Genomic DNA, 25625 nt, shown 5'->3' with positions numbered 1-25625 from the left:
GATTTCAATCAACTTCTTTAGTGCATTCTCTACACTCTTCAAGCTTGTAATTTTCAAGTTCAATATTTGTGTGCTCACACCCTCAGGAGTGCTTCAGTTGGATTTGGTATAATCCTGGAATTCTAACCAGTCACCAACTTGGAGTATATTTATCATTTAACTTATTTATTTTTTAGCATGACTGAGCCATGCTTTAAAGTATGCCCATTAACAAATATATACATTTTTTAAAAAGTAAAAGTACAAAAATATTTTTAAATGGAAAATATAAAACTACAATTTTAGTGAAGATTGTACTGAAAATTTTCTCATGCCTTTAGGGATATGATAGAATCTAGGGCAAAACAACCAAGGTCAGACATTTACTATAGACAATTAGTCAAAGAGAAAGCAACTCAGAAATGAGAGTAACTCATTGGAAAGATAATATTTCATTCACAAATCTTCACTTTTAAAAAATTTAACTTTCAGAAATGCTAGTAAAGATAAGTATGTTTTAAGTATCCTTAGTATATAATAATTGCTTTCTTATTATGAAACCTTTCCTGCATTTATATTTTTTCTTTGGCCCACATTCTAAGATGACAGTTTACTATGTTTCTATGGAGTGACAAACTTTATTCTGCACTAGGTAGTCTATTATTAGTTCTACTTCTGAGAGCTCAAAGCTCCATGTTAGATTTTTTTAGGAGAGGTACTTGACTTGAGAATATAGGAAGTAACACATTGCTACCTTTCATATTCCATTAAAAATTAACTATTCACTCACATAACTTCAGGAGAGGCTATGAAATGTAGTTTAGCCACATGAATGAAAGAAACAGAGGGCAATTTTTGGTGATCATCTAGAAGTTTATGCCATACTGTTGAAATCTGGTTCATGTGTCATCTTCTTTAGGCCTTTCTTGACCCCTCAGCTGGAAGCAATTTCTCCTTCCTCAGTATTCTAGGTGACTCTCAAACTAAAAAGAATCACCTATGAATCTTTTAAAACTACAGAGCCTGAATCAGTTCGTCTGGTCTGGGGACCGAGATTCTGCATTTCTAACCATCTCCCTGTGATACCTATGTACTGGTCTTCAGAATACACTTTGACTCTTTAGCCCATTTTCTGTTCCTCTCATGAAGTGTAACATTTTCTACTTCATATTAGCTATTCATGCAAATATCTTTATCTTCTTATTAAACAGTTAACTCCCATAGCAGACTCTGGATTTCTTTGGCATCTGCCATTATTAGCCAGTCTCCCTCCAGCACCAAGAATAGAGCCTTTACACTCCCAGCTGTACTTGATAACTATTTAATAATTGATAAGTGACTTTGACTAATTCTGAATGTTGAGTATAAACTTCAGAAGGGCAACACTACTTATGCTAGGTTCCAGACCATTCTTATTGCAATTTCATCTTTCAAAATGGTCTATTGAAAACCCCACTCTCACATAGCTCAGTCAGACAAACTAAGGGAGAACTTGCCAGGAGCTGAGCTGAGCTAAGTGGAATTCAATAAATGGAAACCACATTTTATCAAGGACTTTCCCTCTCCATGTGCTGTGACCATTTCAAAGGAAATGTTAATCCCTATGTTTGGAATTCATTTCCAGAGAGCCTCTCTGTTTAACAAGAGTGATTTTGTGCCCACAATGCTTCATAAGCCAATTTGATCAATTTTGTTGAAGAGGTGGCTTTTTTTCCCACCTGGAAGTACTCAATGATCTTCCTTTTGGAAAGTCTCAAGTTGGGTACCAATTAAAGCTGGATGAACATGACTGTTCTCATCTTGGCACCATTTTAGCCTGCTTTTTTTTCTCAGTCCTGCCAAATGCAGTCATGTTCTGAGACTTGATGCCTGGAGTAGAAGAGTGGAGATGAAATAGGCTAGAGTTTAAAACAAAAGTTACTCTGTAATCTATTCTGAATCACATGGTGTAAAGTAAGAAGACCTGAAGTCTCCTGTTCCACTTCTGCTTGAATGATGAAGCTCTAATTGGAAATATTTTCTATTTTGAATTTTTCATAAATGAGACAAGGCTGAATTTTCCAGTTTGGACTCTGTATGAGGAAAGGTTTCATAAGCAAATGAATCATGTTATCAAGATTTTGGAGATTTTTAGCCTACTTGAAGAAATGAGTTTTAATTTCTATTATTCCACTGGTACTGTGAACTAAAGAACTAATCACAAACCATGTAAGTGGGATCCTTACAACATGGGATCCTTCACTTTTCACCTATAGGCTCTTTCCTTGGCAGTATCATGTTAGCCTTCAGTTCTATTAATAGGCTTTGAAATTCAGAAAAGGATATTCAGACATGCCACTAATTTATACTGACCCCTCTCTTTACTGAGACCATATATAAGGGTTTATGATATTCTCTACACAATATAGCCTAATTAGTATTTATCATACATGTCCACATTTGGTTTTGTAAGCATTCTACATTTTTTTGGCTTTTCTACTCCCTTGGTGAGAACTGAGGACAACACAGTTCAAGAATGAAACTATCCCCAACAGATTTGGGACTAGGGTGAGGTAAGTCAGGCCCCAAGGGAGCATTTACTTGTACATGCTGGCCCTACACTTGCATGATCTTGAGAGTGAGTGCCTCCTTAAATTTTGTGCCCAAGATGAGTTGTTTGGTTTATACTAGTCTAGGTCCTGCTTTTCAGTGCAGAAAACCAAAGTTTTAGTTTTTGATATTGAGTGATAGAGTCAGTCCCATTATTTTACCGTAACTTTGTGTGCGTGTGTGCGTGTGTGTTCAGATCCTACAAAAGCAGATGGGAGACAATAAAAGTAAAGTTCAGGAATGATGATTTTATTAATCACGTGGAAGACTGGTATTCTGTTCATTTGTCCTTTTTGCTGTAGCTGAACAACAACATCTAGCCATAGATTTTTTAATGAACACACATTAATTATTGTCTTTAGGGTATTCTTGAATTTAACTCTTGACATTACTCCATGGTCTCAAAGGCCCCTGATTTTTCAGGCCATCAATAGCACATCTAAATATAGAAAAACATATCATTCCTATCCAACTGCCTAAGTATGCCCACTTTTAAGGCATATGTGAATACCACCTAATTAGCTGTGAAGTGCATTTTGGCATATGTCGGAAGTTAAAACCACTTCCTTAGAGGAACTCAAACTTCGAATTTATCTTTATTAAGGCCTTGTCCAAATGATAAATATACACTGCCTCCTTGCTATCTGCTGCTTGGAAATAAATCACTTTAGGATTGATTTGCTAACAGCTTTCTTCACTCAAAAGGTCCTCCTGCTCGAGAGGTCACACTGTCCTTCTCCACAAATGAATGCTGATAACTGAGCAGAAGACACCACACTGACCATATAGTGAATGAAGAAGGAGATCTAGGGTGGGGGGAAGCATGTCCCTTTCCAAAGCCCAGAAAAACAGTCTCACCAGGGTGCAATATTGTGTTCCGGAAAAGAGATCCCTAAACCAATTTTTAAGTTTATGAATGAACTCATGGGATATAGTCATCATTTTTCATTAAAGCATCATGAACTTTGGAATTTCAGTAAGGAATTACAGACTCTTCCAGGAGTCTGCCAGGTAATATAAGTAAACTGGATGGATATGAGACATTCAGGAGTGATAGGGAATTCAGAAAGACAAAGAAATCATTTCCTATCCACATCCAACCCTTTTTGCCACTTGGCAACATGGGCCAAATCTGGTTATATCTTCTGACCTTCAAAAGAAGCTGGTGATTTTATTTTAAGTGTTGGAAAATTAGTTTATGAAATTTTAAAGTTATTGTGTAGAACAGATAAAATATCTCTAAAGAACAGATTTGCCTCACCAAGTCTTGAAGCCTAATTCCTTTCCATTTATGCTCCCCTGCTCAGGGTCATAATTTTAGATTCGCTTGTCTTCTAATGGCTCAGGTTGTCATGTTTAGATTGTATATTCTTAAGATGTCAAATTTTAAGATTTTATTTTAGACAGTCTCATTTACAAATGTTGTGGTTTGGATCTAGAATATCCCCCAAAAGGCTCATGTGTTGAAAGTATGGGCCACAATGCAGTAAGGTTCAGAGGTGGGACTTTTAGGCAATGACTGGATCATGAGGACCATGACCTCATCAATGGACTGAATGGACTGCTTGGATGTGGAACCTAGTTGGGAATCTAATTGAGGAAGTAGGTCACTGGAGGCATGGCCTGGAAAGGTTTATCTTCTCCCTGCTCTCTCTCTCTCTCTCTCTCTCTCTCTCTGTCTTTCTCTCTCTCCCCTCCCTACTGCCATGAGCTGAGGAGCTTTCCTCTGCCATGATGTTTCCTCCTCACAGCTGGCTGATGATGGCCTAAATCCTCTGAAACAATGAACCAAAATAAATCTCTCCTTCTCTAAGTTTTTGTTGTCAGGTATTTTGGTCACAGTGAATAGAATCTAAGGAATCAATAATTTTTGTCTCACTGTACACAGGTGACCTACCTGCCTGCAGTCTTAGCTCCTCCAAATTCTCAGCACAATGTACCTGTTGACAATTTATGCCAGTCATAACTGATTGTCCTACCTTTACCTTTAGAACTGATGTCATAAGAGCCCCATGTAAACACCTGCTTCCTGAGGAAAATGTATGTGGAAATAATGTTGTCTTAGCGAGCTTTGGGTTCCTTAATTCTTTTTCTTTGAGCTTTTATATTTGTGTTTATTTTTCGTTTAACTTTTAAACACTACTATAATTGAATATTAAAACAAAAACAATAGCAAGTAGTGAGCATATTATGATTATATTCCTTCACTTGCTCACTACTGCACATAAAATGCCTGCAGTGAGTGTTGTTCCCTGGCCCCATTAAGAGGTTTGACACTGAACAGCACTTCTGGGATGATGTCCATCATCCTTATATGCTTCTCCATTATAATGGTGCTGTCTTTCCTGATTTGGAACAAAGTCCACCAGTTCTGCCTGATCCATTTCATCAGTCTCTTCTACTTCCTTCCTCTCAGGTAGGAGTTTTTCCAGCAAAGAGGGTTTGTCAGGAGAGAGAAAGTCATTTTCAGGAAAGTACCTTAAACTCAATGATTAGGCAACCCTTTTCACATGATCTATGATAAATTGGCATACCTTCATTTAGCGCACACTTTATATCTCCATGCTTGACAATCTGACCTGGATGAGAGGTGTTGACTATGGTTCAATTATCAAGAGTGGATATTGGTTTCTGGAAGTCACATACTGCTTCTGCCTGCTGTATGTCCATACACATGAAAAGGTTCTCTCCTTGTTGAGTAAAAAGAGCATGGTCTTTCTGATCTAACACAATGATAGTATCTCCTGGTTCCCGTCCTGGCTCTTGGTCTTCTTCATCATAGAATGTAATATTCTAATCATCTTTCATGCCTCTGTCAATATGAACTTCTAGAATCATCTTATCTCAAACTATTTTCCTTCCATTGCAGCTTTTACATCTATCTTTAGGACTGATCCATTCCCCATGGCCCTGGCACTCCATGTACACAGACTGAATTTGCTGGACCATTTCCAGGTCCTATCTGATGAATCCTTATTTGCATTCCACTTCCAGGGCTGTTGGGACAGCACTCTACTGCACCTTTCTTACCACCTCAGCCTTCACATTTGTCACAAATCACATTCATTTGCAGAGCCAGTTTTCTTGTTGCACCATTATATAAACCTTCTAATGTTATTGAGAGCTGATGCACAACATTTTTATCTCTCCTTTCTCCCTGCATCCTTCCTCCTCCTCTGAAAAAACATATCAAAGATGTCCATGGAGGAGCCAAAACCACCACCTGCTCCACCTTCCTTAATTGCCTGTTCTTTTTTGTCATATAATTCCCTTTTCTTGACATCAGAGAGAACTTCATAAGCTTGAGAAATCTGTTTAAACTTTTCTCCTTCATTTGGATTCTTATCATGGTGGTACTTAAAGGCCAGTTTCCTGTAAACCTTTTTCAGTTTTTCCTGGGTGGCATTGGATTTGACCCCCAAAACATCATAGTAAGTGGTTTCTTTCACCTTTTCTGGTGAGTGGGCTGGGGCCAGTGTCGGGGAGTGGGAATAACTGTGTGCAGCTCAGGCAGCTACAACTCCTCCACCTCTCACTCAGCGTTCTGGAAATTTCCCGGGTTTCTTACATTCTTAATGTTTTGCTTTTTTAAGCTGTTTATTCCTTGGTCATTGAAACTTCTCCTTATCTCTTTTTGAATTTGGCAGTTGTTGACTAATAGAGGTAGAACTTGAATCCAGATGTCTACATTTTGAGAGAGCATGTTCTCTAAATTTGTTTCTTGTGCACTGAAGTAATACTTCTTTGATTTCCCCTGGCCTTGTATATTTCAAGTCAGTTTGGAATTTTCCTGCTCTTGTAATCAAAGATGTAAAATAATTTCATGGCCTATGGAAGTTCAAACACATTCCACAGATTTTTGTTAACTTTTAGAGTCGTCTCATATATTTCCTGGGCACACATGATGTCCCTGTCCCAGACTATATGTATATGAAACATAACCTCTGCCTCTCTCCCTGGTTCTCTTGCTTTTGCTCTTCTGTTCTCAATCTATCCATGAACTCAGTAGACTTTCCTTAGTATGCTGGACGAGGTCACATTATCCCATACATAGGCTGGTTGCATCTCACTCTGATTGTATCCTCTCATTTTATTTCATCCCTGCCTCTCCTCTTGTATATCCCTGAGAATGCCAAATTCTTTCTTCTCTCTATACAGATAGAGAAGTCTCCTCACTTTTCTGTGGTCTTGATACTTAACACTTAGGTCTTTAGAGTTGGGGTATAACCTTTGCAAGCCTGTGTAAAGAAACTCAGATCCTTTTCGTTAATGAAAAAAGAACATAATGTCGAACAATCATGTTCTCCAGTATCTTAAGTTGTCAGACTTTGTTGTTTGAAATCGTATCAGTAATAATGGAAAATTCCTTTCTTGCCTAGAAACAGCTGTGGTTTTCAATCCAATTGTAGAGTTTCATTAAAATAAGAGGATTTTAGACACAGCATTCCACATTTGTCTTAATTCTTTAGTTTCCAAGGAGACAGGATCCCCAGGTCTATTTCTGAGCCCAGGCCTGATGTTGACCCCTTTATACACATCCCTGCTCTATTTTGAATCTATCAAAACACAGCTTCATTTAAATTTAACGTGCACTCTTTTCTCCCCTCAATTCAAAATAACCCTGTCACTTCCTTTTATTTGTTGCCCCATGGTTCTTTTGGTGGGCAGTCTCCCTTGCTGTAAATAGCCCTGAAAGTCATGAAATTATCTCAATATCCTTTTAAGTATAGTACCTCATTTCAGCTTCATCTGAATTCTGCCTTGGGTTCTAGAAACAGAAAGACTTGGAATAGACACTTTGCTCAATGAGGTCACTATATAAAATACCATAGACTGGGTAGCTTATAAACAACAGAACATTTTCACAGTTCTAGAGACTGAGAAATTCAAGACCAAGGCATCTGCAGATTTGGTGTGTGGTGAGGTCCCAATTCCTGGAGCATCAATGGTACCTTCTCTTTGCATCCTCACATAGTGAGAAAAGGGCAAATAAGTTCCCCTAGGCTTTGGTTATAGAGGCACTAATTCCAAGCACAAGGACTTAATCACCTCCCAAAGGTTCCCCTCTTACTACTATCACTTTGAGGATTAGGCTTCAACATATAAATTTTGTGGGGCACAGACAATTGAGACCATAGCAGACCTTGGTGACATTTAACTAACTATATAATTTTGGATGCATTATTTAACCTCTTTACATCTTTGTGTTTTTTAGTTGTAAAATGGGGATGCTACTTATCCTACTTGGTTGTGAGAATTAAATGCAGTGATTTAGGTAAAGAGCTTATTGTTGAATCTGACACGTGGTAAATGCTTAGTAAATATGAGGCAGTAATTTTCATTATAAGTCACCTTAGCCTTAATCTTTTCGAACGCCAGATGCTTACACAACTTTGTGCCTCTGCTTCTATTCAGAACTAAAATTCCCATTTGTTCTGTGGTATATAGTAACTTATATATGTCTTCTTTGTTTAGTTATAAATGCTTTGAGGGTAAGTTCCATGTCTTATTCATACATGTATCACCATAGATACAGTATGTTTATATATCACTAGCTCATAGTAGGGACTAAATATCTGTGGTTGGAAAGTCTTCCTGAAAAGGCAGACAGCAGTAAGTGTGCAGAACTGGGCTTGATTGGTGAATGCAGAACCTGAAATAAGTGCTAGTTGATCATGATAAAGCATTAACACCTTCTTTTCTGGATGGTTTTTAGAATCTACCAACTAAAGAGGAGGGGCATGGGCAATGAGAGGTGCCACAGAAGTGGGTGTGGATCAACTTGGTCATTTAATTTCTCTATTTCTCAGGTATTGCCACTTGAGTGTAGCCTAGCAATTTGAAGCAGAGGGTAAATTTTATGTAGCTAATTTGCAACCAGAGATCACTGTGTTGAGCTTTACTGAAGTTTTGCTCTCCTAGAGACTGAGTGGGGGTCTGTGAGTCCCTTTTCTTTAAGTACCTCTGGGAACTGAAACTAAAGACAGAGGAAGCTATACTTTTGTTGTTGGATGGGTTTAGCTTTCTCAGTGGATTGTCCTTTGTAGAAGTATTTATAATAAGCACTCTCTTGTCTCTCTCTCTCTCTCTGTTTCTTTTCTTTGTCCCCTTCTGTATCACCCTCTCCCTTCTCTTAGTTCCAGGTATCATTAGTCCTCCCTCATTTCATCCTGCCTAGTTTTTTTGTTTTCTTTCCAATATACATAACTTGAATTCCTCAGTTGTATGTTGCTTAAAGTGTACATCATGTTATTTAAAAAAAATATTCTGGAGCTATATAGCCACTTGAAATGATTTACTGTTATCAATTTTCATCCAATCACTGTTTTAAATGAAACATGTGACATCCACAATTCAAAGAAGATTTTTTTTGTTATTTTAAAGTAGACTTTATTTTTTAGAGCAAGTTTGAGTTCACAGCAAAGATGAAAGAAAAGTTCAGAGATTTCTCATATATCCTCCTGCTCCTACATATGCACAGCCATTATCAATTTCCCCCACCAGAATAGTATATTTGTTGTAACTGATAAACTCACATTGATACATAATTATCACTAAAAATCCGTAGTTTAAGTTAGAGTTATTCTTCATATTGTACATTCTATGGGTTTTGATAAATGCATAATGACATATTTCTATAATTATAGCATCATACAGAGTAATTTCAGTGCCCTTAAAAATCCTCTGTGCCCCATGTATTTACAATCTCCACGGGTAACTGCTGATTTTTTTATTGTCTCCATACTTTTGCTTTATCCAGAATGTCATGTGGATGGAATCATATATAGCTTTTGCAGACTGACCTATTTCACTCAGTAATATGTATTTAAGTTTCCTCTAAATCTTTTCATGGCTTGATGGCTCATTTCTTTTTAGCACTAACATTCCATTGTCTGGATGTACCCTTGTTTATTTGTCTGTTCAATTTCTGAGGATATCTTGGTTGCATCCAAGTTTTAGCAATTAGAAATTATAAACATCTGTGCACAGGTTTTTGTGGGGATGTAGGTTTTCATCTCCTTTGGGAAAATACTAAGAATTGCAAGTACTGAGAATTTTTAGTTTTGTAAGCAATTGACAAATTGTCTTCCAAAGTAGCTATACCATTTTGCATTTCTACCAGCACTGAATGACAGTTCCTGCTGCTCCCTATCCACACCATCATTTGATGCTGCCAGTATTCTGGATGTTGGCCATTCTAATAGGTGTGCAGTGGTAGCTCATTATTGTTTTATTTGCATTTCCTTGATGGTACATGATGTGGAACATTTTTCATGTGCTTGCCTTCTGTGTATCTTATTTGGAAAGATGTCTGTTCAGATTTTTGGACCATTTTAATTGAGTGGTTTGTTGTCTTATTATTGCATTTAAATAGTTCTTTTTATATTTGTATAACAACCCTTTATGAGATATGTTCTTTGCAAAGAATTTTTAATACATAAAAAAACCAGTGAATCTTCAGATATTTTCCCCTAAAAGAAAGATCTGTTTTTCAATGATGTAGGACTTACATTATACTTTACACTTTCCTTTCAACCTGTCCCCCTTCTCTTGTTTTGTTAAGCAGTGTATTCCTTTTCTGAGCTCATGCATCTCTTGACTTATCCTGACAATAGCAGTCAATAGTAGGCAGGTCTAACTACTGATAGTCTGTTTCCCTCCCTTCAAAGCAGAAAAAAGTATGTCCTATTTTCTGCCTTTCAGGTTCTGTCAACTAACAGCTTTACCATACTTTGTAGTTACATAAAATGGATTGTCCTCTGTTCAGGATTCAATACAGTTTGGTGTCAACCATAGCTTGACCCTGAAGAAGATTTTCCTGCATAATTTTTGCTATCATCACCCTAAAATAAAGGATTTGATGATGAAATAAAATATGTTCCAGGAAAAGCAGAGGAAAATGTGAAAAATACACAAGAGAAACAGGCTCTCCATATTTTCACTAATATAACCATCCATAATAGTGAAGAAACAAGTGCTTGAACATAACAGAGAACAAAATATTTCCATAGCTCAATCTAAAGAACAATATCATATCTGGAAAATATTATGATAGATGCAAAACTACTTGGAAGCATATGTATACTTCACTTAAAATTCAAATTCTGCTTATTTCATCTGATTCTTCATGGTCTTAAATGTTAACAAAGGGCTAAAATAGAAAGGTATTCAAGAAGGGCAGGCTTCCTGGGTCTTGATAAATGCTGTGCTTATGACAGCTGCTCTGTTGGTCAACAGTCTCTGTGGAATCCGGGTTATGCTTCCTAATATGGATTTGACCCACATTTCAAGTGGAGATTTCTCATCAGCATCTTTATTCTCTTTCTTCATAATCCAAATGCTATATTTTCTAGCATTTATGGAAGCATAAGTGCACAATCATGATAGCAGGGACAGATTGTTATGGAATTGGTTTTCAGTTAAGATCTTGGATCAAGATATTGATGGGGGTCTTGAAATTGGATACTTGGGTTGGAAAATGAACTCAGTAGCCATAAATCTCATCAAAAGTCTTTTTAAAAACTTGTAAGAACACTAATTTGATATCTACCCTCTTAAAAATACAAATTTCTCAGTATTGTATTGTTAAGTATAATTGGGATGTTGTAAATTGATTCTCTATACATTATTCATCTTATATAACTGAAACTTTATATACCCCACCTTCCCCCCAGTTCTTGGAAACCACCATTCTACTCTTTGCTTCTATGAGTTTGACTCTTTTGGATTCCACATATAAGGGGAATCATGCAGTATTTTTTCTTCTGTGACTGGCTTATCTTATCATGTCCTTCAGATTCATTAATGTTGCCTCCAATGGAAGGTTTTCTCTCTTTTTTAATTTTATTTGTTCTTTTTAGTTGTACATGACAGTAGAATGCACCTATACATTTTGATAGACAACACATAAATGGAGTATAATCTCACATTTTTCTGATTATACATGTTGTAGGATCACATCAGTCAGGCAGTCATATGTTTACATGAGGTAATAATGTCTGTTTCACTCTAGTAGCATTCCTTCCCCCACACCCCTCTTCCCTCCCTTCACTCCCCTCTACCTGATATAAAGTAACACTGTTCTTCCTTATCTCATTCTTATTGTGAATTAGCTTCTGCATATTAGGAAAAACTTCTGGCCTTTGGTTTTGGGGGCTTAACTTATTTCACTTAGCATGATATTCTCTAACTCCATCCATTTTCCATCAAATGGCAGAATTTCATTCTTCTTTAAAGTTGAGTAAAATCCATCTCATATATATATATATATATATATATATATACATATACATATATATATATATATCACATTTTCTTATCCATTCATCTGTTGCTGGGCATCTAGGTTGGTTTCATAGTTTAGCTATTGTGAATTGAGCAGCTATGAACATTGATGTGGCTGTATCTCTGTAGTATGCTGATTTTAAGTCCTTTGGATATAGGCCAAGGAGTGGGATAGCTGGGTCAAATGGTGGTTCCATTCCAAGTTTTCTTAGGAATCTCCATACTGCTTTCCAGAGTGGCTGCACTAATTTGCAGCCCCACCAGCAATGTATGAGTACCTTTTCTCCCACATCCTTGTCAACAATATTGTTGCTTGTATTCTTGATAATCGCCATTCTAATTGGGGTGAGATGGAATCTTAGGGTAGTTTTGATTTGCATTTCTCTTGCTACTAGAGATGTTGAACATTTTTTCATATATTTGTTGATTGATTGCATATCTTCTTCTGTGAAGTGTCTGTTCTGTTACTTAGCCCATTTATTGATTGGGTTATCTGTTTTTTCGGTGTTAAGTTTTTAGTTCTTTATATATCCTAGAGATTATGCTTTATCTGAGACACATGTAGTAAAGATTTTCTCCCAATCTGTAGTCTCTCTCCTCACATTTATTAATTGCTAAAAAATATTTTTGTACTGGGGGTTGAATGCAGGGGTGTTTTATCACTTAGTCATACCCCCAGCCCTTTCATTTCTTTTTTATTTTGAGGCAAATTCTCACCAAGTTCCTTAGGGAATTTCTAAGTTTCTGAATCTTGCCTCAAACTTGTGATACTCCTGCCTCAGCCTCCCAAGCCACTGGGATTGCAGGCACATGACACTGTGCCTACTGAGGGTTTCTTTATTAAAGGCCATATAGTATTCCATTTATATATAAACCATATTTTCTTTTCCCACTCATCCATACATAGACACTTAGGTTGTTTCCAGATCTTGAGTGTTGTAAAAAATGCTGCAATGAACATGGGAGTACAAGTATAATTCCTTTGGATGTATACCCAGAAGTATAATTGCTGGATCACATGATAATTCTCTTTTCAGTTTCAGAGGAAACTATACTGTTTTCCATAGCAGTTCTACTAATCTACATTCCTCCCAACAGTCTACAAAAATCCCAATTTCTCTATTTCCTTGCCAGTACTTACTTTTAAAAATAATAGCCAGACTATCAGTTCTAATGCAATATCTCATTTGGTTTTCACTTGCATTTCTGTAATGATTAGTGAGTGTGAGCATCTTTCCATATACCTATTCTATTTTATATCTATAGAATTATCTATTCAATCCCTGTGCTCATTTTTAATTGGGTAGTTATTTTGATATTGAATTGCTGGAGAGACCACTGAATGTGGAGTTGGGAAGAGCTATACACACTTAGTTCTTGTCAACCATTGTGTACTGGCTTCAACATCCTATTGCCTTGAACTCTGGCATTTTGGTCTTGATCCATTTCTGTTTCCTATTAGAATACACGTGTAATAGCTAAAAAATACCAAAATTAAACTAGAAATTTTCTTCTTAATACTCAAAAACATGATGAAGAGATGAAAGTGTTTCTTACAGGCCACACACACAAACACACATGCACATAATGAAAAGATGTTGTGTCAAGAATGGGTGCTAGCTGCTACTTTTTGTAGTAATTATGACAGAAGCAGAAAGAAAGACTATGATTTTGTGGTTCTTTCATACTCTCTATGAATTGACAAGAGCTCCTCTGAAAGAAAAATTTCAGTTATGATGATAGTAGGTCCCCTGAGACACCTTTTATAATAGAGTCCTCCATTCATTAGCTGTGGTAAAGCCAGTAGGGAGCAGTAGTTTCAAAATACAAACAGCATGTTATTCACTCTTGTATGTCATCTTTTCTCCATATTCTCACATGTTGTGCTAAAACTTACTCCCCACAATTTAATATATCAATTTTTGCTGCCAACAGAAGCTTCTGCAAATTGAATGTGCTTACTCAAGCTTAGAAGATAAGGATGAATGAAGAGAGCTGTGCTTGCTTGCAATTGGTCCAGGTGGGGGAAGCAGAGAGACAGCTAAAGCTCAGTTTGGTCAAAACTGCTCACCGTGTGTAAGGTTTGGTTCTAATTCCTTTAGTTTTCTTAGGCATCCTCAGCCTCTGCCCAGAAGCCTCATGCAGTTCCTCCTTTCTTATCTTTGTTTCTCAGGCTAGAGCTCAACCAACCTCGCTTACAGAAACTTGGATAAATCTGAGCAATGAACTAGGACTCTAGTGACAGTCATCTTAAAACTACAGGGACAAGTAGTCTGTGGTATGCTGGTAAAAGTTTAAAAACTGACTCTCCAGAACAAAAAGTGTGCCGTGTGTATATATTCCTATGTTCTATTTATATAAAGGATGGGTAGCATATAATTCCATATAGTCATGTAGTTCTTGTATATACAGCCAATCTATGGTTGTTATTGATAAATGAATGTAGTCTTGACATAAATATGACTGATATTTTCATTTATTAAATGAGTAACAAGAGTGGAACAACAAAGATGCATGTCAGAACTTCACTTATTCTTCTATGCTGTGAGCAATTCCTTTGTTAAATCAGTCAATATCTTAAAAATACTGAGCAAACATGTCCTTTGCTTTTGCATTAGGGTCAATATAATCACTAGAGGTACAATAGTTTTAAATTTAATCTACATTATTAATGCTTTCTCCATTTAGTTTTTAAAATTTAAGGTATCAAGAAAACATTTTCAAGCTGTGACTTTTAGAATTTTCCAATTCCCATGTTGTAAATACTGCTCACTGTGGTTGATGTCAAGCTACAATTGTGATGTCACTGAATTAGGAGTTGGAAGAGGTATTATGGGGTATCTTCACCACACAGGTACTATAGACACAAATGACCTCAAGGACATGGATGAGAATGAAAATATGATGTTTTTGGGAACTGGAATGTACTAACTTCCAGCACATTGGCAAGCAAACAAACTTTAGAGCAAACTGTAATGGACTAGACATTGCATGTATAGCCTTTAAGATTTCATGGTTCTAAATTTTCTTAATAATGGTATATAATCAAATACTACTGCTTCTTGCTTCACCTGACTCTTGCAGAATCCCAGTCCCCTGTCGTATTTCTCAAAGTCTCAAGTGAGATTCTACTATGTTGTGACAAACAAGTTCACTTACCATGTGCTGTTGATGCTTTGTTTGACATTAACCAGATATTCACCTGGGACTACTGTCTTCCTTTAAGGCACTATTGGTTCTTGGGTGCTGACACTACTCTAATGGTCTCTAATGTCTCCTACTGATTGTTGTTGCTCTTCTGCTGTGCACAAAGCACAGGTGTGTTCATGACATCAGAGCACCTGGGTAATTTCTCTCATAGTTGGAGAAAATATGCCTCTTCACTTGTATTTTATTGTATTGGAGCACTGATGTTAACCTTACGCCATTTTAAAAAGTCTTTTTACTTCACAATAATTATCTTGTTAGATGTAGAGAAGATTTATTTTAGGGAGCTGCCATTACCTCACACCCAGTTTCCCCTATTGTTTATTATTTGCATTATTGTGGTACCTCTGTTATAATTAATAAAATATTTATACATTATTATTAAATATAGTTCATACTTTGTTCAAATTTCTTCTGCTTTCCACAATGTTCTTTTTTCTGTTCAAGGAGCTCATTCAGGATTCCTTATTACATTTAATGCCCGTGTCTCCTCAGGCTGTGAGAATTCTTAAGACTTTCCTTGTTTTTGATGAGTTTGACAGTTATGAGGAGTAATGGTCAGATATTTTGTAGAATCTTCCTCAACTAGAATTTGTGTGATGTTTCTCTCATGATTAGATTTGGGTTTTGGTGGAAAATACTACAGAGGTAAAATGCCATTCTCATCACATGATATTAAGGGTACATATAGATATTAATGACTTATCACAGTTAATGTTAAATATGATAACCTGGTGATTATTGAGTATCTCCACTGTAGTAACTGAAACACAATTTCTCTTTGTATAGTTACTAATTTAAAAAAATGTCCACTTATCAGGGAAAACATTTGGCCTTTGGTTTTTTGCGATTGGCTTATTTCACTTAGCATGATATTCTCCAATTCCATCCACTTATTCGCAAATTCCACAATATCATTCTTCTTTATGGCTGAGTAATATTTCATTGTGTATATATACCATGGTTTCTTTATCCATTCATCTGTGAAGGGCATCTAGGTTGGTTCCACAATCTAGCTATTGTGAACTGAGCTGCTGTAAACATGGATGTAGCTGTGTTGCTATAGTATGCTGATTTTAAGTCCTGATAAGTGGAGAATGATATACAATGGGGGTGTAGGGTGGGGAGGGAGAGAAGAATGGAGGAACTTTAGATTACGTAGAGGGAAATGAGAGGGAGGAGGAGGGTATGAAAAATGGTGGAATGAGACAGACATCATTACCCTATGTACATGTATGATTACACGAATGGTATGAATCTACATCATGTACAACCATAGAAATGAAATGATGTACCCCATTTGTGTACAATGAATCAAAATGCAGTCTGTAAAAAATTAAAGGATAAATAAAAAGTATATTAAGAAAAAGACCTTTAAAAGAAAAAAAAATGTCTTTCCATATTATACTCTTTAGAAGGAAGTCACTACACACAGTTCATGTTTAAGGAATGGGGGAATATCCTGAAGGTAGAGTATCTGCTTAAACTATTTGGAATTTTCTGCATGGGAGATTTTTCTCTTTTTCTCATTTACTTATTCAATTATTTTTATTAGTAAAACTCACAGATATTTATTTTAACTTTGAATTATACTCTAATACAAATGATTTTTATCATTCATGGCTTTTATTAATTTGCTAAGTAACTAAAAAATTATTTGTAACCCCTGTATTATTATATTTTCCATTGATGTACTAAAATACTTAAGGCTGGATATTTTATAAAATAAGGAAAAGAGACTTATTTAGTTTATAGTTCTGGAGGTGCAAGAGGATAGTGCCAGCTTCTGCTTGGGTCTGCTGAAGACTTTATGGCAGATGGTATCATGTGTGAGAGGACCACGTGTGAGAGGAAGTGATCACGTGGTGAGATAGGAAGTCAAAAGGTGGGGAGGGGCCAGTCTTACTCTTATAATATCTTGCTTTTGTGAGAACTAACTCATTCCACAAGACCAACATCCATCCCTTGAGAGGGCAATGTCCTCTATGATCTAACTACCTTCTACTAGGTTTGACTTCTTAAAGATTCTATCACCAATTAATGCCACCCCAACTGGGGGCCAAATTTCCAACATGGTCTTTTTCATAGTCTATTTAGTGTCACATTTTCCCATTTTTCATTTTTTGTTAGTGAATCTATAATAAGGTTAAAACATGTGTTCAAATTGATGTGTGCAATTGTATTACCCCCATGAATCATTATAGTCTTTCCTCTTATTTATCTGTAACCTCCCATTCCAATAGTAAAAAACCTAGGCCTCACCAACTGCTCTCCATTTACTTAATTATTGAGATCCATTATATATGTATAGCAATATCAGAATTGTTAATCCACACCCCTGTGGGAAGTAATTTTCTCAAATACAGTTTGATACTTATGTATAGTTCTGTTTTTTTTAGTCTGATAGTCTGCACTCAGCTCCAGAATTACTTAGCTCAGCACCTTTTTATCCCTTAAACCTTTTGGTAATACTCTTTAATGTCCTTGCCTATCCCAATTCTTCTTATTCAGACATAAGACATGGAATTGAACAAGGAAAGAAATTCAAGTGACAGAATCCTACTGTACTGAGGATCCTTGAGACTAAGCTGTTTAACCCACACTCCATTCTTTGATCAAAGTCAATGTATCTTTTACTTCATTTATCATGATTCTCTTCCAGAAACCTTCTCTGCTAACACACAAATAGACTTCTTTAGATGGTACCAGATATATCCAAACATGTCTGTGCCCTAATTAGGTGTAAGCTGTGACTTCCCCATCCTACTTGCTCCATTTCATTAATTTCACCTAATTTTCATAGAGAAAATTCCTAAAATTTATTAAGTGGTTAATATTATTAGGCATTTTTCTAAGAATATGTTAGTGTGATTAGATCTTTAAATCCAGTGAGGTAGTGTATATTCGCATGCTGACATTTTACAAATGGAAAACAGGCTCAGAGTGGTTCTTTTGCCATAGTTAGCCACTTTGGAGATGCAAACATATTTCAATTCAATTAATATGTATTGAACACTTACTTTCTGTACGCACTGTGTTAGGCACTGGTGATAAACAGAAGTGGGATGATTTACAAATCAAGGAACTTTCAGTTTGCTGGGGGAAAGCAATGTATGCATACCTAAAAAATAATTTCAAGTAATGTGGGAAGGAAATAAAATTATCTGGTTTATTACAAGCCCAACCTGTTTATTCTGGGGGTTTTATATTCTGTGCTATTTTTGATTGATTTTAATATTAGAGAAACTGTCCTGTGAGTTTCAGTAACCTGGGTATCTAGGGAACATTCTGTGACTCAGAGGAAAGACAGCTTGGGGTTACAAAGTGACTGTGGATAACCTACATTATAGAACACTTCAAGTTGACTCTGAACTTCTGTGGAAGTCAGTACTTCCAGCGTAGCAGTGGGTTGTATATGGTGCTTTGTGCTTGCCTGGCTTCTGCTTAACAGTTACTGAGGGACATCCTGAGTGTCACCTTATTTCCTTTTGGCTCCAAGACCTCTCACCCCTCTTTCAGGTTGGCATTTCCTGGCTTTCTCACAATCCACTCTTCCTCTCCCCAGTCTAATTAGGAGATTGGTGGGAGGTAGCCTGAGAAAGGGAAAACTTTTCCCTGTGTACCCATTTTTGCAGCAATTCAGTCATTTGGGCTTTAATTGGCTTCAGAGGGCCCCTCAGTGCTTTGTCCTTTGTGCATCAGGAACTTAATTACTTAATAAACCAAATGGGAGTCTTCCAAAAGTGTGATGTTAGCGCTTCTCTTTCTTAGAGTACAACTTAGGCCAGGCTGGTGTACTCTAGTTACTGCAAGAGCCAGCCAAAAGCAAATCTGTGAAGCTGGAGAAATTTTGAGTGTTCAAAATTTAGGAGTCCAATTTCATTCTAGGGCTTATGTCAGACTCTTAGGACCCCTCCCTATGGCTTGTCTCCTGATCTTGCCCTTCCTATCCTACTCACTCTCTCTGAGCTTTGACTTTTTGTTAGTGATTCTTTTTATTAGAGCATATGTTCTATGTTACATTTCTGAGAAACCTTATTCAGTTAATCTGATAAAACAGTTTATAATAATATTAGCAGCCAACACTTACAATGTAAGCCAATACTTACAGGCATTATCATAAATGCTTTATACTTATTAAATTTTCTTAATAATCCTATGAGGTTGATACTTACACTTGTGATGTAGATGAAAAAAACCAAGACCCAGAAAGCTTAAGTGACTTGTCTAAGATCACACAGCTAGCAAGGAGCAGAGCTGGGATTTGAATACAGGATATCTGATACTGGAACCCATGGTCTTCAAAGTACCAAGTCATAATGACAACTGTGTTTTGTAATGATTGATAATGTTCTAGTTATTGAAGCATATTTGCATAATTTCCTAACCTTTTTCCAGAGTACCAACTCTGGAATTTAACTTGTCATATATCTCATGAGCACCTACTGTGAACTAGATGATATTTTCATCTTCATGGTTACATTTAATGTCCCAATTCTTAGGAGTGATTAATGTAGACATCATGAAAGCATTAAGGAACAATTAAGTGTTAAATTGCAGAGCAGTGATTGTAAGTATACTGGTATTTTGGGAGGTGCAGTTGTGCTAGGTTTGGATAGGTAGAGATAAGGGAGGGAGAAAGCATTTCAAGTGAGGGCAACATTACAAAGGATGCAATTGAGAAGATGAGAAGGGAACAATGAGGAGATGTTCCTAGCTGGCACAGTGATTTTCAAGTCTTTATGTAAGTAGGATGAGAAACTTGCAAACCTCATGACTCTGACTCCAGTCTTCCTGCCACATCTACCAAGGAAAATTTCTAGCAGGGAAGGGACACTGTTCTGCAATAAGAGCTAGCATTTTTAAAGCACATTGTTCTACAATATCTAGGAGAATTTTGTTTAATCTTCAGAACAAACTTGTGAGGAAACAGAGGCTCAGAGGTGCTAAGAAACTTACCCAAGGTCATATATCTTGTAATAAATAGCGCTTGATGATGAACTCAACAGTTTGGCTACAAACATATGACCTTCGTCATAAAGCTTCTGTCCAGACATTATTAGTACTGGCTCTAAGCTCTAAGCTCCTCCTCTCATTTGTTAGGCTACCATTATTTGAAAGGATGGGTTTTGTTGTTCTTGCCTCTGGCCTAAACCAGATCCTGATTAAATAGCTTCCTTAATTCTTTATTCTAGGGTTCAGTCCTGGTTTTGGCCATGAATGTCTTTACTACCTTGAAAAATGCAGCAGAGAAAGCCAAAAATAATGCCAAGAGGGACCTCCTTCCTAAGTCTGGAGCAGGGCTGGCCTAATTGCCATTGTTAGGCTTCTTTGTCATGGGCCTAACCATGATCCTGTTGGGTCTTATAAGGGATAAGGGCCCCTTGAATTAGATGCTTGAGTAGGAATACTTCCTGAATATAAAGAAGCAATGGAAAGAACAATTATTTACATATATATATATATATAATATACACACACAAACACACATATGTACAAGTACATATATGTATATATGTACACATATTATTATTTTTTACTTTTAATCTTCCACCAGAAGTCATACCTCCTAATAAGGTAGACAGTTTGAGTTCTTGGAGGACATTTTGAGGTTCAACCTTAATAAGTGCTTCTGTTTCCTAGACTTAAAGAGGATGATGGGAAAATCTTGGGCTTACCTTTGAATTTATAGGGCAAAACCACTGTGGAACCACAATTTGTTGCTCTGTTTATGAAAGAAGGCTAATAGTTCAGCTTGTGGTCATACAGGAGAATTGTTCATTTCTTTAATGGAAGAACACAGTAAAAAGTGCAAAACATCCTACCTGTGCATCTATGTGAGGCTACCCTTCTAATCCTCACCACCTAGGCCCAGTGAGAAGTGAGTTTAGATCCTTAAAACTTTTGTAAATGTCTCTTTCATGTATGTCCCTCCCCTAAGCTTCTGAAATTGTCTTGTGCAAGTTACTTACTTTGATTAAATTGACCAAAGGACAGAAAGCTGCCTTGTATTTTCTGTTTCTCCTTTTATGTTACACACTGTCATATTAAAACACCCCTGATAGCAGGGATTTAATAATGTATTCGTTATTCCAAATTGGCTCCCACTCAGTAAGTCAACACTAAAACCCTCCTCTCATTATCAAGAGCATCTCTGTTCTCAGAATTTAAAGTTCTAAGAAAAGGTAATATCCCCATCTCCCCCAAATCTAAAAAACAATTTCTCTTTCCATGTTTGTATAGCAATAGACTTTATTTAGTAGGCAGCAGGTGGCATTATAAGTTCTGATGCAGGAAAGCAGCATGATAAAAGTGGTGTTACAGGATGTTTATCTGACAATACCATACCTAATCTTAATGAAATATTTCTCACATTGTGCTACAAATTTCCATTTGCTTGCCTTTCTCTCGCAATAAATTGTAAACTCCTTTTGGCACACATCCTTACTCATTGCTGTGTCCACTGCTTAGTAGAGAGTTAGTTGAGTGAAGAGAGACTTGATGCAGAAAGATCAGGTGAGGATCTAAAAGTGAGGGAAGAAGAGAGTTATTAAGGGAGTACAGATATGTGAAACAACAAGAACCTGAATGAGAACAAGGATCTGTGAAATATTTTGAAGGTACACATACCAGGGTATAACATAGATGAAAAGGGGAAGAATTTAAGAGGATGTCAAGATATCAAAGTTGAAAAATCAGAAAATAGGTCTTACTGTTAAATTATAGGGACGATGATGCCTCTTTGTTCCCCTCTTGAGTTTGGAATCAATGGATAAATAAGAGAATAAATAGAAGAACAAGATGTGAGTATTAATGCTCTTTGAATTATGTGGGTTTTCCTATCCAATAATTGACTTGCTAGAACAAAAGTAGTCTTCCCTTCCAGGAACACAGTTCATTCTGTAAGATTCCCACAGAGCTCAGAGGAACCTCAGACATTCTCAAATCAGGCAGAGGTGAAACAAAACCACAGGACAGGGGTCAGCCAACTTTCATGCAATGTGCCAGATAGTACATATTTTAGGTTTTGCAGCCTTTGTGTTTAGTCTCTGTCACAACTACTTGTCTCTCTTCCTGTGGTGTGAAAAAAATCCGCATACAGTAGATAACACAATGAGTATGGTTATGTTCCCTTAAAACTTTATGTTCAAAAATAGGTAGTGGTCTGAATTTGGTTCATGAGCTAGAGTTTGCCAGACTCCAGCACAGAAGGAACTGGGTTGAACAGTTTCTATATCAGTGTCACCCATAATTAACACCTTGAGAAAAAGGGAATGGGGCTGGGGTCCCAGAGAGACCAGGCATGTTATTGTAGTGGGAACTCTCAGGTGGAAATATTTATAGCATATAAATGGGCAAAAGCTAGACATCAGGGTCTTCCCACCCTCCACCCCATGAGTCTATTGTTAAGCATTTACCAGCACATCACTGCATGCAGAATGTGTGAATATGGATTTGAAATACAATGCAGGTAGGACCCAGTGGGAGTCATGTACTTGGACGAGAGAGTTGAAACTTTGAGAGTGGATAAACCTACTGATCATAAGCGAGAAAAGAGGAAGGTAAATGAAACAAAATATGTGTGGCATATTCACAATTTTGGGAAACTATAATTATTAGAAAGCAGAAGCTGGGAATAGAGATGGGAGAAATAGAATAAGAAGGGAGAAGCAGTGTTACAGGAGGTGGCCATCACTCACTACTTATGATGTTAGGCTCCTCACTGAACATATCAAAGAAGGACCACTTATGCCTTATTAATTACAAATCAAAAAGTTCTCCCAAATGAGTGATTTTAGTGGAGAGGGCAAAAGAGATTCCATGGAGCCTATAGACCTTCCAAATGGACCCAAGGTTTGTGTCCTCTAAGGCTTCCTCTCTGGTCCTGCATGCCGTTTCCATCAAGATCAAGGGAGGTAATATTTGTAGCAGCTGATATAATGCCACTAACACAAATAATTAAAGACTCTGAATTTCACATCATTGCTCTTTAATTCATAAGGACCCTAGCTACTATTGTGGTTTAAACCTTGGACTGCAGTCCTAGCTGAGAAATATAACAGTGGGGATTCCCCTAAATGAAAGCAGTCTATTAGCTGACTGCATATGCTAAAAATCAGTTGATGGTTATGCAAGCCACGGTGGCCTGCTTGTTTTGAGGTAAGGCATACCCAACTCTAGTAAGAGTCTTGCTCTCTTCCCATGGGATTATGATACTCATAAAAATTTTGCCAGTTTTGTAGTTTAAGTCCTTAGAGTGCTTCTCCTGACTCTAGAACTCACTTTGATCTCTACCCAAGACTGGTTAAGGCCCCAGACACCCAAATAAAGCTCTTCACTTGCTAATTATGACCCCTACTCAAGCAGGAAGACACTAGATAAAGACACATTTAAGGCTCCAAACACTAATGTTAGTGAGGTTCACCAAAAGTATGATCTCTTAACATAGGAATTTGGTCTCCAAATACCATTCCTTGTGTTTATCCCCTGAATTTTCTGGACTGTGTTGGAAATTTTTGAGGCTAAGTTGTCTATCATATTTACCCTGGTTATCTCTAACCCTTGAGAGCAAACAGAAGGAAGTAGGTATTGATCAATATCTCTCCTTTAGTACCTCCTGTTAGCGATGACAACTAAAATTTATTTATGGTTGGATAGGCATTTTATTTGTATCATGTTACCTAATTCTTCCATCAACTCTGTTAAATAAATATTATTAATGTTTCCATATTATAAATGACAAACTTAAGGGGCAGAAATATTTAATAACTTATCTGTGACCATGAAGTAGATGGCAGAGTCAGGATAAAAGCCTTAGTGATCCAAGTTTACACACTCTACCATCTCCCTGCTTATATCTTAAAAAGACTGATTTAAAAAGCCCCAAGATTCTCTCTGTTAAAGAACAACCAGGGGATATGGTTGAGGCGTGAGGTAGCCTTGTGCTTCTGACTGCTCCAAATTAAAATTACCTCCAAATTAAAATTCCACCTCAGAAGGTGGAAAATAGTGAACATGGTCTGCAGTTTAGAATCTCTACTAAGAAAGACTTATAGAATGAGGATCTGAGAAAATTCTAGAAAGAAAAGAGATAAGTCCACTTTTATCCTTTCAACAAAGTGACCCTGCCTTCTTGTTACTATGACCCAATTAAGATTAGATCTTCCTATGGTGGAGAGGAGTAAATATGAGATTCTCCTCCAGCTCTCTCCTAGGCATTGGAGCAGTAGTCTTTCCCCTCTATAGGCATTTGAGTTAGGGAATAAATATTCCTTGAGGCCATTGACATAGTGTTTAATCTTTTGGAAACCCATAATGATAATATATGAAAAGTGGTTACTATATAGTAAACACTTGATTCATGTTAATTCCATTAATAGGCCCAGGCTGCTCATACACACACACTCACACACACACACACACACACAAGGCAAAGCATTTCTTTCCTGGCTTCCAGCATTTGTCTTTCCATACACAGCCTGTTAACTGCTCTGACCTGCTACTCAATCTCCTCCATTCTGGTTCTCTGTCCTGTTTCAAACAGGAGACTCAAACAGTAAACAATTACTATAATGTTAAGTATGTGCCATGAAGACATGAAAACATGGCAGTGGGATAGTGACTGATGGAGTGGGCAATGTTAGAAGAAAGGTCATCAGAAAACACTTCTCTGAGGTGGTGACATTTGAGTAGAAACCTGAGTGATAAGAAAGACTCAGCCAGGCAAGGATATGAGAGAAAGTCCCAGACAAAAGGAAAAAAATTTCTTTCCTAGAGACCTAATAGTGGGTGTAAGTGTGTTTCTGGTTGTTGGATAGTTTCATCCCACCATCATACATGAATAACTTGAAGGTCCATTTTATCAGTCTGTTTATTGTGAGCTTCTCTATTTTGAATCAGTCACCAGAGACTGGGGGAATTGACAATACCAAGGTCTTACCAGTTAGAGTGCCAGACCTTGATTTGTAGTGACCATACCAAAGTGAACACACTCTCAGAAGGCCTGACTGGAATGTAATCTGCTGACCACCTCCAAAGCTGTCTTAACTGCAAGATCATTCAACTGTTACTGCTTTGTGTTCAAGCTGCTTAATAAACAGAAAACGACTCTAATCTCTCTTAGCCAGTTTGCCAGCTGGAGCTATAGAATGGTATGGGGAGCTGATGAAAATGAGGTGGCACTTTAAAAACCTGGAGCCAATTGACCTTAACTGTGTTTCTTCAGGCTTTTATATGTGATTGTTGAAGCTGCGGGTAAGTGATTTGCTGGCCTTGGCTCTGGAGAAGTTTTATATATTGTTCCTGTTGTCATAATTCTCACCCATTTTCCTTTCATCCTTCTCAGGTAGGGGAATAATTACTGCTTTGGCCTCCTGCTTTTGGGGGTATTATTATGTAATTCACTGAAAAGCCGGGTCTGTCTGTCCTTCCTACTTCCTTCCTTCCTTTCTCCTTTTAACATCTCTTTGTTTAGAAGAAAGAAATCAATTTTTGAATTGATTTCAAATTGCATTTGAATTTGGAAAATTAAAACAGATGAACAGCAAAATACCATTATTTTTAGA

General features: G+C 37.0%; 1 pseudogene; it reads right to left on the bottom strand.

Annotated features, from left to right (window-relative positions):
- Positions 1 to 4829: 4829 nt before the first annotated feature.
- Positions 4830 to 20117, bottom strand: LOC124971649 (dnaJ homolog subfamily A member 1-like; annotated as a pseudogene).
- Positions 20118 to 25625: the final 5508 nt, after the last annotated feature.

The sequence above is a fragment of the Sciurus carolinensis genome, chromosome X (genome assembly GCF_902686445.1).
Source record: "Sciurus carolinensis chromosome X, mSciCar1.2, whole genome shotgun sequence".
In the NCBI taxonomy this organism is placed as follows: domain Eukaryota; kingdom Metazoa; phylum Chordata; class Mammalia; order Rodentia; family Sciuridae; genus Sciurus; species Sciurus carolinensis.
Note: the sequence above shows the minus strand (reverse complement) of the source record. Positions and strands in the feature narration are given on the sequence as shown.